The sequence below is a fragment of the Arachis ipaensis genome, chromosome B5 (assembly GCF_059453495.1).
Source record: "Arachis ipaensis isolate K30076 ecotype BB chromosome B5, ASM5945349v1, whole genome shotgun sequence".
In the NCBI taxonomy this organism is placed as follows: domain Eukaryota; kingdom Viridiplantae; phylum Streptophyta; class Magnoliopsida; order Fabales; family Fabaceae; genus Arachis; species Arachis ipaensis.
This window is the reverse complement of record NC_142440.1, coordinates 63,788,160-63,803,274: the sequence shown is the minus strand read 5'-3', so window position 1 is coordinate 63,803,274 and position 15,115 is coordinate 63,788,160. Positions and strand designations below refer to the sequence as shown.

General features: G+C 40.0%; 1 non-coding gene across 1 annotated transcript; it reads right to left on the bottom strand.

The window, feature by feature from the left end:
- Window positions 1-4,139: 4,139 nt before the first annotated feature.
- Window positions 4,140-4,243, bottom strand: LOC148564436 (small nucleolar RNA R71). The gene has a single exon (XR_015884700.1). It is a non-coding gene; the product is annotated as a small nucleolar RNA R71 (small nucleolar RNA).
- Between the last annotated feature and the right edge of the window lie 10,872 nt (window positions 4,244-15,115).

Genomic DNA, 15,115 nt, shown 5'->3' with positions numbered 1-15,115 from the left:
TGACCACTACCGTGGAATGGGCATAACCTTGTAGCGTTAATGAGAAAAGTGATCACCAATAATGCCTTCGAAGCCATCATAGCCCACATTAGTTGCCACGTTAATTACATTAACGTGGTAGCTAACGTCGAGAAAAAAGGGAGCTCCAATGTTAGTGGTAAAAGTGAATGCCACTAACACCCCAAAATGGCACACTTAGCCACATTAAGAGTCACGTTAATTCAATTAACGTGAACTCTAACGTGGGAGGAGGAAGAAATTACCAACGTTAGTGACACTCACCTTTGTCACTATCGTTGGAGATGGCAATTGCCACCACGTTAGTGGCCACGTTAATCTAATTAACGTGATCTCTAATGTGGGAAGGAGGGGCGTTTGGAGCGTTAGTGACAAAGGTAAGTGTCACTAACGCTCTCGAAGCTGAGGCATGCCCACGTTAAGGGTCACGTTAGTTATACTAACGTGAACTCTAACGTGGAGAAAAGAGGCAATTAGCAACGTTATTGGAAAAGGTGAATGCCAATAACGTTTGCGAAGGACCAAGAGGCAACGTTAGTGGTCACGTTAGTGCCACTAATGTTGAAGTCAACGTGGATAATTTTGGTTTGGAACGTTAGTGTAAAAGGTGATCGTCACTAACGTTCTCGAACCCACATTTTCACTTAACGTTAACACCACTAACGTCCTAACTAATGTCCATGCCTAACTCACACTTTTATTGCAAGCAAAGTTGAGACCACTGAAGACTATAACTGCTTCAACTCAAAATCAAAGGCCCATATCCAAGACTTGAAGAGCCAACTAGAAGATCAAAAGAGTAGTATATATAGGAGTAGTTTTGAACTAGTAAAAAAAAAGCTTGGTATTTTGGAGAACTACACTCTGTATATTTTACTTTCTCTGTAATTTCTAGTTAATTTGACAATGCATTATTCTTTATCTTCTTCCATTTCCAGAGCTATGAACAACTAAACCCCTTTTCATTGGGTTAGGGAGCTCTGTTGTAATTTGATGGATCAATAATAGTTTTCATTATTCTTCTTCTTTTTTTTCTCTTGATTTTACTAGAAAGCTTTCAATCTTCATCCAATTGGGTAGTTGTCTTGGAAAAGAAGCTATTGATACTTGGATCTCTTCGGAACCTTGGAAGAGGAATGAAGAGATCATGCTAGAAATGCTTTCTTATGTTGGACCAAATTGGGGTTTGGATGGATATAGTGACATATAATCCTACCAACACTTTGATTTGGGAATACATGTGGTATAATCAGTGACCATACTTCAGATTTGAGAGATTGAATTACCAAGGAATTAGAATCCAATCACTTAAGATTGTCAAGGATATCAATGAATGCATTGATTAAGGAAGAGATGAGAATGAACTTGATCCGGAGAATACAACATCTCCTGAGCCCAATGAATCTACCATTTCTGATCTTACCCATTCTCTTTATTTTCTGCCATTTACTTTTATGCTCATTGATAAACTTCTATTTTATGGTTTATATTGTGTTTAATTGTGTGGTTTTATCATGATCCTTACCCACTTATTCATTAAATTAGCATGCATTTAGATTTCCTTCCTGAATTTATTACATGTTTGAAAACTGTTTCCTAGAGACTTTAATTATTTATCTTTAATCTCCTTTATTCCATTCGATGCCGTGATCTGTGTGTTGAGTGTTTCAGACCTTACAGGGCATAAATGAGTTGGAGATTGAAAAGGGAGCTAGCAAAAATGGAAGGAACACAATAATTTGAGGAGATAACCAGCGAGAAGTGACGCAGTAGCATGGCTCACGCGACCGCGTGAAGAAGCGCAAATCGCAGTAACGCGGTCACATGGCACACGCGGCCGCGCGGATTTGAAAAGCTAAAGCGACGCAGTAGCATGGACGACGCGAACGCGTGGCAAGGAAAAACGTGAATGACGCATCCGCATGGATGACGCGATCGCGTGACATGTGCGATCTGCATAATCTGCAGAATTTGTTGGGGGCGATTTTGGACCTTATTTCGACCCAGTTTTTGGCCCGGAACAACAGACTAGAGCCAGAGAATATGCAGAAACAAAAGGACGGCATTCATTCTATACAGTGGACAGTTTTAGATCTAGTTTTACTCCCTTAGGTTTTTCTCTCTATGTTTTGAGAATTTTAATTTTCAATTGGTCTTAGCATTGGAACATTGAGAAGAGTTATTTCCTCATCAAGACTTCGTCATCCTAGTTCGTTCTCTTAACTTGGTTTTATTCTCCCATGTTCTTTGCTTTGTTCAATTTTGTCGTTTGGATACTTTCATGATTATTTAATACAAGGGTTATTTCTTCCATTTAAATTTATTTTCCATTCCAATAATCATGTCTTCTTTTAATTCCCTTTTATGTGTTATGGATTTATTATTTACAATGAGTGAGTAGTTCCTTCACTTGATGGGGAGTTGATTGAAAGGAACTCTTGAGTTGGAAGGATTGAAAGAAAAATTGTAATTGGGTTAACTATTGGATTGTTATCTAATCACTAACACCAATCCCTTTGAACTAAGTGGGTTGCAACTTGTGAACAGATCTAGCATTCCAACTTGTTTGACTTTCCTTTACCTAGTAAAGGATAACCCAACAGAACAACCATTAATTATAAATTAATCTTAAAATCACTCCATCAACAGTAGAAATTCCAACTAATCAACTCCCAATCAAGGCTTTTATTCATATTATTTAAATTTTCTCTTTTTAATTTTCCCTCTACTTAACTCAACTTCTTGGAACATCTGATTAATAAAATAGCACACTTTTCTGCAACTCGTTGGGAGACGACCTAGGACTTAAACTCCCAGTAATTTTTAATTTAAACTTTCTGTGACATATTTCTAAATTGATAGGCATATTTTCGGTGAGTTAAGATCTATACTTGCAACGTAACTATTTTAATAATTTTTAATTCACCAACTTCTGCCCCTCATCACTTATCCTCCCAGTTCCCCATTTAAGATTCTGCAATTTACTTTCCGCCATTTACATTCTGCTCTTTATTTCCAGCATTTACATTTTCTGTTATTTACTTTCCCGCCATTTACTTTTCTGCAAATCTCAACTAAGTTTCTGCTTAGCTCGACTAGAACATTCCTCTGATTAAAGTTGCTTGACCAATCAATCCCTGTGGGATTCGACCTCACTCTATTGTGAGTTTTTACTTGACGAAAATTCGGTATACTTGCCGAGGGAAATTTGTTGAGAGACAAGTTTCCGTGCATCAAGTTTATGGCGCCGTTGCCAGGGATTGATTTTGTATCAACAACGATTAAATTGGTGGAGAACTAGATTGAGCATTTTTCTTTTGTTTTGTTTAATTCCATTTGAGTGATTTAATTTCAGTTTTAGCTATTTTCCTTCCTTTCCCCCCTTACCCGTTTGTGGTGTTCTCTTATTTGTTACAATTCAGTCCACTAACCCACTAACTGTTTGATATATTGCATTACTCATACTAACAGCACCCCTAACAGGAGTAACTCCTCCATCGATTTCCTCTCCTGCTTTTTGCCTTGTTGGTTGTATGACAGGTAGAAGAAGCGGGGCTTCAACTTCCTTTGATTCTGAACCGGAGAGGACCCTCCTTAGATTAAGGAGGGAAGCAAGAGGAAAGAGAGTCGTTGGTACTGAGAAGGAGGAAGAGTACTTTCAACCAGACATGGGTGAGAATATGGAGAACCATCAAGAAGAAGAGGCTCACAACCATGGCAGAGAAGGTCCAGTGCATCATGCTGGGCAAGAGAGAAGAGTTCTAGGCTCTTATATCAATCCAAACCCAGAAAACTGTGGAAGTAGCATCCAAAAGCCAACCATACATGCCAATAACTTTGAACTAAAACCCCAGCTCATCACCCTGGTCCAGAACAACTGTGCATTCGGAGGAAGTGCCCAAGAAGACCCCAATCAACATCTAACCACATTCCTGAGGATATGTGATACTGTGAAATCTAATGGTGTTCATCCTGACACCTATAGATTGCTTTTATTCCCCTTTTCACTCAAGGACAAAGCATCTAAATGGCTGGAATCTTTCCCGAAGGAGAGTTTAACAACCTGGGAAGATGTGGCGAACAAATTCTTAGCGAGATTCTACCCTCCTCAGAGAATTAACAGGTTGAGAGCTGAAGTACAAACATTCAGGCAATAAGATGGTGAAACTCTCTATGAAGCATGGGAGAGGTTTAAGGACTTGATAAGAAGGTGCCCACTAGACATGTTCAATGAATGGGTGCAGTTACATATTTTCTATGAGGGTCTTTCTTATGAATCAAAGAAGGCAGTAGACCACTCATCCGGGGGATCTCTGAACAAGAAGAAGACCATTGAAGAAGCCATAGATGTCATTGAGACTGTAGCTGAGAATGATTACTTCTATGCTTCTGAAAGGGGCAATACTAGAGGAGTGATGGAGCTGAACAACGTAGATGCACTATTGGATCAAAACAAGATGATCACCAAGCAGCTGGCTGACCTTACCAAGAAGATGGAAAGGAACCTGGTGGCAGCAGTCACCATCTCATCTGCAGCTCAAGAAGGAGTGAATGCAGAGGATGAAAGTAACCATGAGCAAGCCAACTACATTGGGAACTCACCTAGGCAGACCCATGATCCATACTCCAAAACTTATAATCCGGGTTGGAGAAACCACCTGAACTTTGGGTGGGGAAATCAACAAGATCAAGGCCAAGATCAGAGACATCACAACCCCAACAACAATGCAGCTCACCAACATTCCACACTGAGATCATATCAGCACCCACCTAACAATACCTTTCAACATCCATATCAAAACCAAAATGGCCCTTCTCATCCCTCCAATCTCAACTCACCATCATCCGAAGATAGACTCTCCAGAATCGAGACTCTACTTGAAGGCATATGTAAGGAAATCCAAGATAATAAGGTGTTCAAGGAGGAGGTGCGAGCCAATATCAAAAACCAGGGAGACACCATCAAGAGGCTGGAATTTCAAGTGGGATACCTCTCTGAGAAGATTCCCAAACCTACTGACAGTTTCCCAAGTGACACAGAGAAAAACCTGAGAGGTGAAGCAAAGAAAGTGAGATGGAAAGAATGCAAGATGGTCACTATAAGTAATAAGGGGACTGAGAAAGAGCTAAACAAACCCTTAGAACACTCTGGAGATACTTCAGCAGAGAAGCAGGAATAGGGTAACCAAGAAACCAAAACTACACAGAAGGAGATCTTGAAACTCTATGCAACTTTTCCCCAAAGACTCAAAGGTGGTGTAGAAAAGAGAATATACTCAAAGTTCCTCGACATGTTTGCATCCCTTCAAATAAACATACCATTTATCAAGGCTCTCCAACAAATGCCCTCATATATTAAGTGTATGAAGGAGCTGCTGACCAGGAAAAGCTCACTCAAAGGAGGGCAAACAATAGTGATGAATAAGGAGTACAGTGCTCTCATTCAACCAGATTTGCCTACAAAAAGGAAGGATCCAGGGAGTTTTCACATCCCCTGTGCCATAGGAGAAACACTGATTGATAAGGGACTCTGTGATCTGGGAGCAAGCATCAATTTAATGCCTCTATCCCTCATGAAGAAGCTACAGATCAATGAGCTAATGCCCATAGACGTAGTCATCAGGCTGGCTGACAAAACTCAAAAACAAGCAGTAGGAGTGGTTGAAAACGTGTTGGTGAAGGTTGGGAACTACTTCCTTCCCACAGACTTTGTCATATTAAAAATGGAAGAGAGTTACCTCCATCCAATCATCTTGGGAAGACCATTTCTAGCCACAGCCAGAGCACTTATAGATGTGGAGCGAGGAGAGCTAATACTGAGGATACATGATGAATAACTTGCATTCAATGTCTTCAAACCCTCATAAGAAGCAGATCAAGAAAACAAGGAACCAAGGGAAGATCACAATGATGCACTGGTGAAAGAAACAAGCACCGAAGCACAAACAGTACACCCTGAAATCCCTTTGGTTGGTAAACAAAATAGTCAGAAGGTGCAACAGCTAAAGGAAACCCAAGAGGAGCCAAACCCACCAGAGTCATATGAGACCAGCAACAAAATTTCCCTAGGAAAGGAGGCCACAAAGAGCAGGGTATCGTTAAAAGAAACAAGGAAGAAGGCACCAAGGGGATGGAGGAACAAGAAGATCCCTACAGAGGATTTCTCTCCATGGGATAAAGTGATCTCAGCTCATTTCCCAGCTATTCCACCTCATTTCCCCACCATCCCATCTCAGCTGCCTAAAGTTTTCACCATCAGCAGAATTCTCTCCTTAGAACATGTGGAGATCCTTAATGAAGCCAACGGAGATAGATTCACTGCGAGGGGAGAAGATTTGAAGCATTACCAACCACCCTGACAAAGGCAGAACGTCAAGCTAGTGACGCTAAAGAAGCACTTCATGGGAGGCAACCCATGTTTTATATGTTTTTAAAGTAGTTAATAATGCAAGGTTCATCAATTCCAAATCAACTTTGACATACACTTAATGAATCCTTTTATGCAACATATAGTGAAGAACAAGTTTGGTGTTCAAGGCACACTAAGAGAACATAAATGCAATTCATATCATGTCACTCTTAGAACCTTGAACAAATCTTTTTACACCACATGGCCACTGATGAGCGGATAATTTATATGCTTTTTGGCATTATTTTTAGTATGTTTTTAGTAGAATCTAGTTACTTTTAGGGATTTTTTTATTAGTTTTTATGTTAAATTCACATTTCTAGACTTTACTATGAGTTTGTGTGTTTTTCTGTGATTTCAGGTATTTTCTGGCTGAAATTGAGGGACTTGAGCAAAAATCAGATTCAGAGGTTGAAGAAGGACTGCTGATGCTGTTGGATTCTGACCTCTCTGCACTCAAAGTAGATTTTCTGGAGCTACAGAACTCAAAATGGTGCACTTCTAATTACGTTGGAAATTAGACATCCAGGGCTTTCCAGCAATATATAATAGTCCATACTTTGGCCGAGTTTAGATGATGCAAAAGGGCGTTGAACGCTAGTTCTACGCTGCAGTCTGGAGTTAAACGCCAGAAACACGTCACGAACCAGAGTTGAACGCCAAAAACACGTTACAACTTGATGTTCAACTCCAGAAGAAGCCTCTGCACGTGTAAACTTCAAACTCAGCCCAAGCACACACCAAGTGGGCCCCGGAAGTGGATTTATGCATCAATTACTTATTTCTGTAAACCCTAGTAACTAGTTTAGTATAAATAGAACTTTTTACTAGTCTTTTAGACATCTTATGATTTTTAGTTCATCTTGGGATCATATTGATCACGTTTTGGGGGCTGGCCTCTCGGCCATGCCTGAACCTTCATCACTTATGTATTTTCAAACGGTAGAGTTTCTGCACTCCATAGATTAAGGTGTGGAGCTCTGCTGTTCCTCATGATTTAATGCAAAGTACCACTGTTTTTCTATTCAATTCAACTTATTCTGCTTCTAAGATATCCATTTGTTCCCAAGAACATGATGAATGTGATGATTATATGACGCTCATCATCATTCTCACTCATGAACGCGTGCCTGACAAACACTTCCGTTCTACATGCAAACAAGCTAGAATGAATATCTCTTAGATATCTAATACAGGGGACCGAGTCCAAGTTATTAGTATCTTCGTGGTATAAGTTAAAACCCATGGATGGCCATTCCTGAGATCCGGAAATTCTAAACCTTGTCTGTGGTATTCCGAGTAGGATCTGGGAAGGGATGGCTGTGACGAACTTCAAACTCGCGAGTGCTGGGTGTAGTGACAGACGCAAAAAGATAGTAAATCCTATTCCAGTATGATCAAGAACCTCTAGATGATTAGCCATGCTGTGACAGAGCATTTGGACAATTTTCACAGAGAGGATGGGATGTAGCCATTGACAACGGTGATGCCCTTACAGAAAGCTTGCCACGGAGAGGAGTAAGACTGATTAGATGAAGACAGCGGGAAAGCAGAGATTCAAAGGAACGAAAGCATCTCTGTACGCTTATCTGAAATTCTCACCAATGAATTACATAAGTATTTCTATCTTTATTTTCTGTTTATTTATTATTTTTATTGGAAAACTCCATAACCATTTGATATCTGCCTGACTGAGATTTACAAGGTGACCATAGCTTGCTTCAAGCCGACAATCTCCGTGGGATCGACCCTTACTCACGTAAGGTTTTATTACTTGGACGACCCAGTGCACTTGCTGGTTAGTTGTGCGAAGTTGTGAAGTTATGTTTGGACCATGGTATTGTGCACCAGTTATTGGCGCCGTTGCCAGGGAGAGAACGAACAACAAATTTTACAACCTCAGAGTAACAATTTCGCATACCAGCCACAAACTAAGTTTGGTGTCACCAATGTTGCATACATGGACAGTTAAATAGTCAGTTGGTTTGCATTCATGAATAGCACTTAGTTAGTTAAAAACAAAAATTTTAAAAAGTAGTTATCCCATTTTTTAATTTTTACCGCCACTATCCAAAATTCATTAGTTACATTCCTTTTCTCTTGTAGGAGAAATCAAGGGAAGATTGGAAGGAATTGATGGGACAATTGAAGAAGGAGGGTTTGGCCACTTCACAAAGGAGACATATGGAAGGACAAGAGCAACAAATACACTTTCAATCCCAATGGATGGATCGTCAGGAAGAGCTACTTGCTAACTGGATGAATCAACAAGGAGAGTAGCAGAAACAACAAATGGAGCAGCAACAGGAACACTACTCCCAGCTCACTCAAGCCATCAATCAAGTGACTGAAAGGCTAGAGCGTCAAGATAAATGCCTTCAAGAACTCAACCAACGTCAGCTAGCTCAGATGAAAGCATTCAACGAGTTCAGCATGCTTAATGAAGGACGGAAACTACATAGGGAAGAATTCAACATAAACACTCAAGCCAAGTTGAACTATGTGTCTGGGCATATGCATAATTTACACTCTGCAATCCCAAGGTATGATTTAGTCCAAAAAGATCTAACAGAACAAGAGGAAGGGAAGGTGAAACAACAGAAGGAAACATTGAAAAAGAAGATGGAAGATGCTAGCTTCTGGAAAAAGTTGGTCAGAAAGCGCAAGGGAAATGGGGGTTCAAGCACTCAAGAAGGACACAAAGAGGACGAACAAGAGAGAGAGCATGGGCAGCCCCATGAGTAAAAGGTGGTGGAGTTCCCTCTTCGTTTTATCCTTTTCAAGTCTAAATAAGGAAAATCATGTATGAAATAGAACATGCTTCCATAGTAGCTTAGGAATTTTCAATTCTTTCTTTAGCATTTTTAGTTATTAAGTCTATGTGTGCTGGTCTAAGTTACCTGTTTTCATTTTCATCCTACTTACTTGTATGCTTGCCCTTTGAATTCAATGAAAGAGAATGTTATGAAAGAAACTAGAGTAGGGTTCATATGGTGAAGTAAGTCCTCAAAATTTGTGGGTGGTAATAGATTAGCTAAGTTGGATCACCTATAAGGTATGAGGGCACTCATGTGTATTGAGTTACATGCTTGAAACACATCCTATGAGATTAGCCAAACAACAAGATCCTACTAAGAAAAAGAGAAAGAACAATAAGAGTTTGAAAAAGAAAGAAAAGTAATAAGAAATAAGGCTAGGCACCAAGGGTTTAAATCTTGAGGGATGTGTCTGTGGTGATCTTGTACCAAGGATCTGCTTGGATGAATAAGTTCTTAGGAGTACTTCATCACTTGGTAACTTGGGTTAACTAACCTGAGATTATCAACTGAAAGTCCACTATCAAGAGCAATCTTTGCTATAGAACACTTAGTAACCTAAAGAGGTGCTGGACACCAAGGCCTCAAGGAAAGAAAATAACAAACCATGTGCCTGTGGTGTGCATGTATGGGGGAGAGAGACTTGAGGGAGTAAGTCCTTAGGGGTGTTTCAACACCTAGTACCTTGAACCAACTGGTTCGGGAGTGTTGGCTGAAAGCTTATTTTAAAGAGTCGCCCCCTCACAGAGCACTTAGCCTAAGAAATGCAATAAACCCTAAAAAGAAGGGAGGATTAATAAATAAGAAATCTCATAGGATGCAATCAAGCAAGTATTCAAGAGCATGATAAGGACCTGGAAACCAGTAGAGGAATAAACCTAAGTTGCTATGCATGAAACCCCATAAACCAAGAACTTTACTTCTATAATAAGAACTTGTTTCTCTTGTTCTTTCATTAATCATTCTGATGTTTCAGTACTTGCTTAGGGACAAGCAAGCTTTAAGTTTGGTGTTGTGATGCCAGGGCATTTTGGCCAGTTTCACTGACCCTTTCTTTACTATTTTAGGGTAGTTTCATGTATTTTCTTAGTAAATAAGCAAGTTTTGGGTAGAAACACACTTACATCTTGATTCAAGCAAACATGGTGAACTCTACATGATTTCATGAGAATTATGCATGAATTGAATGACAAATTGGATAATGCATAATCTCATGACTTGGAATAGAGCTTTGATGCACTTTATTTGCTTGATTTCAGGAAAAATGAAGCAAGGAAGAGCCACGTTAGTAGCCACGTTAATCTAATTAACGTGACCACTAACGTGGAATGGGCATAAGCTTGTAGCGTTAATGAGAAAAGTGATCACCAATAACGCCTTCAAAGCCATCATAGCCCACGTTAGTTGCCACGTTAATTACATTAACGTGGTAGCTAACGTGGAGGAAAAAGGGAGCTCCAACATTAGTGGTAAAAGTGAATGCCACTAACGCCCCAAAATGGCACACTTAGCCATGTTAAGAGTCACGTTAATTCAATTAACGTGAACTCTAACGTGGGAGGATGAAGAAATTGCCAACGTTAGTGACACTCACCTTTGTCACTAACGTTGGAGATGGCAATTGCCACCACGTTAGTGGCCACGTTAATCTAATTAACGTGAACTCTAACGTGGGAAGGAGGGGTGTTTAGAGCGTTAGTGACAAAGGTAAGTGTCAGTAACGCTCTCGAAGCTTAGGCATGCCCACGTTAAGGGTCACGTTAGTTATACTAACGTGAACTCTAACGTGGGGAAAAGAGGCAATTAGCAACGTTATTGGAAAAGGTGAATGCCAATAATGTTTGCGAAGGACCAAGAGGCAACGTTAGTGGTCACGTTAGTGCCACTAATGTTGAAGTTAACGTGGATCATTTTGGTTTGGAACGTTAGTGAAAAAGGTGATCGTCACTAACGTTCTCGAACCCACATTTTCACTTAACGTTAACACCACTAACGTCCTAACTAACTTCCATGCCTAACTCACACTTTTTCTGCAAGCAAAGCTGAGCCCACTGAAGACTATAACTGCTTCAACTTAAAATCAAAGGCCCATATCCAAGACTTGAAGAGCTAACTAGAAGATCAGAAGAGTAGTATATATAGGAGTAGTTTTGAACTAGTAAAAAAAAAGCTTGGCATTTTGGAGAACTACACTCTGTATATTTTACTTTCTCTGTAATTTCTAGTTAATTTGACAATGCATTCTTCTTTATCTTCTTCCATTTCCAGAGCTATGAACAACTAAACCCCTTTTTATTGGGTTAGGGAGCTCTGTTGTAATTTGATGGATCAATAATAGTTTTCATTATTCTTCTTCTTTCTTTTCTCTCGATTTTACTAGAAAGCTTTCAATCTTCATCCAATTGGGTAGTTGTCTTGGAAAAGAAGCTATTCATACTTGGATCTCTTCGGAACCTTGGAAGATGAATAAAGAGATCATGCTAGAAATGCTTTCTCATGTTGGATCAAATTGGGGTTTGGATGGATATAGTAACATATAATCCTACCAACACTTTGATTTGGGAATACATGTGGTATAATCAGTGACCATACTTCATCTCTTCTCATGAGCAATTAGACCAAGGAATTGGCTATTGATCAAGATTTGAGAGATTGAATTACCAAGGAATTGGAATCCAATCACTTAAGATTGCCAAGGAGATCAATGAATGCATTGATTGAGGAAGAGATGAGAATGAACTTGATCCGGAGAATACAACATCTCCTGAGCCCAATGAATCCCCCATTTCTGATCCTACCCATTCTCTTTATTTTTTGCCATTTACTTTTATGCTCATCCTCCCAATTCCCCATTTAAGATTCTGCAATTTACTTTCCGCCATTTACATTCTGCTCTTTATTTCCAGCATTTACATTTTCTGTTATTTACTTTCCCGCCATTTACTTTTCTGCAAATCTCAACTAAATTTTTGCTTAGCTCAACTAGAACATTCCTCTGATTAATGTTTCTTGACCAATCAATCCCTGTGGGATTCAACCTCACTCTATTGTGAGTTTTTACTTGACGACAATTTGGTATCCTTGCCGAGGGAAATTTGTTGAGAGACAAGTTTCCGTGCATCACTAGCTTGGCGTGCCATGCCCAGAACTCAAGTGGCACGCACCATAGTGAGGTCTTCCTTCCTCTTCTCTGGTGAATTAAACTACCGTGGCACGCCCAGACGTGGCGTGCCATGCCCTCAGCAAAATCGTTATTCCTCTTCTCTAGAAAGTTGAACTGGCATGCCACGCCCAGGTCTGGCGTGCTACGCCCATGGTGCGAGTAAGGTTGGTGTGCCACGCCCAAAGTCTCAAGTGGCACGCCCATAATGGAAGTTGAATTGGCGTGCCACGCCCAAGGTCCAAAGTGGCACGCCCATGTTAAGATCTTCAAGCTCCTTTTCTAGAAAATTGACCAAGCGTGCCACGCCTAGCAATGGCATGCCACGCCCTTGTTAGGCTCTTCAATCTTCTGCTCTGGTGATATGAATTGGCGTGCCACACCCAAACCTGGCGTGCTACACCCCATAAATCAAGTGGTACGCCCATGGTGGGAGCAACGTTGGCATGCCACGCCCAAAGCACCAAGTGGCACGCCTTCGATCAGGTCTTGACACTTCTCTTCTGGGAACTTGTACTGGCGTGCCACGCCTTCAACCTGGCGTGCGATGCCCTTATTGGAGGCTTCATTCCCTCTTTCTGGTTAAGCGAACTGGTGTGCCAAACTCAGGCCTCAAGTGGCACACCCATGATAATGGTTTGAACTCACAAGCTTGGCGTGCCACGCCCAAAGTACCAAGTGGCACGCCTTTTGGTGCTGCTTCTTCCTTTCTCCTCTGCTCAGTTGAACTGGTGTGCCACACCTTCGACCTGGCATGCCATACCCACTTTGTTTGATGAACTTAGCGTGCCATGCCCAACTTGGTGTTCCACGCCCTTGACAATTCCTTGAAACCCTTTTCTGGAATGTATAGTTGGCGTGCCACGCCCATAGTGAAGCTTAGCCATCCATCTTCTGGAACAGATAACTAGTGTGCCACACCTGGCCTTGGCGTGCCACGCCCATTGTAGTTCTTCATGGATTCTGTTTTGGAAACTATAACTAGCATGCCACGCCTGACCTTGGCATGCCACGCTGATAATGACCAATTCTACGGGTTTGGATTTTCACACTAAAAGTAGAATTTGTCTGTTGTGAGTATAGTCCAAACCCAACAATTGACCATCAATCAAATAATAAAGTCAATACAAAATAATCAAGAGTATTTAGCTTCTGGGTCATCTTCCCTAGGAATTGCAAATGAAGTGTATATTATTGGCTATGAGAGAAATGGGAGTTTGATGATGGCAATTGGCAAGAAATGTAAATAGCAAGAATTTAAATGATCATTCAAGAAATTAGATGAAAGCAATTAAAGGCAATAAAGGGGAAATTAAATGCTAAAAATAACTCTTAGAAAGAAGTGGGTAATTAAGGATTCATATCCTAGTTATGGACTACAAACATGGCAATTGTGTAGAATCAATCCAAATTAGTCAATCCTCATTGAGAATTAGTCAAAGAGTGTAATTGGTCTCAATCCATAAGTCCTAGTCAACTCACTAATTACTTAGTGAAAGACTAGCGTCAATGGAAACCAAACCAATTAACTATTCTCACACAATGCGGAATGGACATCCACAACTCAATTCCACCCAAACACCCAATTTCTCAACCAAGAGTGTGGAAATTAAAGATGCAAGAAATTAAACATCAAAGCAATAAAAGTCAAAGTAATTAAATGCAAGGAAAGCAAACTTCAAATGCAAGAAAACATCTTGGCAAGTAATTGAGAGCTAAGGTTACCTATCCTAGCCATTGACCACAAACACATGATGATTATGAAGAGTTAATCCTACTTAGTCAACCTTACATCGAAGATAAGTCAAATAGGCATAGTTAATTTCAATCCCTAAGTCCTATGTCAACACTAAGGGGTCACATAGAGTGAAGGGAGAGAAAATCAACTAACTACTCTAATATATCAAACAAGAATGGACATCAATGACTCAAGGGACACCAAAGTCAACAATTTCAATCCAAGAGTGAGGAAAAACTATGTAAAAACTAAGCCAAGTATTTCATCAAACACTTGGTGTACATGAGAATAAAATAATATTAAATGACAAGAAATAATAAATGCTACAACTACCAAACAAGGAAAGTAAAGATATCAACTCAATAAAACAATAAATGACATGAAAACATAAATTGCATTAATTGAAAGTAAAATTAACACAGAGTATTCATGACATAAAAATAGCAAAAGAAAGGAAATTACAAGAGAAATAAAGAAGAGAAAGACAAGAGTACTGTGCGTACGCACGTTTGCGCAAAATTCCATTGGTGCATACGCACGACATTTGGTGCATACGCATCCTTGCACGAAGTCACTGTTGTGTGTACGCACGCATCACTGTGCGTACGTACCTTTGCTGCAGCTTCTAAACTCCATTTTCTTCATGATTTCTCCCCTTTTGGATGCTCTTTCCTCACTTCTTCAACCTAAACTTGCCTTAAAAACCTGAAATCACTCAATAAATACATCAAGGCACCAAATGGAATTAAAGTGAATTAAAATTGACTAAATTAAGCACAAAAGAGCATGTTTTCACTTTCATGCACAATTTAGGAAGAAATTTCAAAAGCATGCTATTTAGATGAATAAATGTGAGTTTGTGTGATGAAATTCACTCAAATCAAACCAAAATATACCATAAAATATGGACTCATCAATTTCTCCACACTTAAACCTAGCATGTCCTCATTCTAAACACAACCAAAGGAGATGAA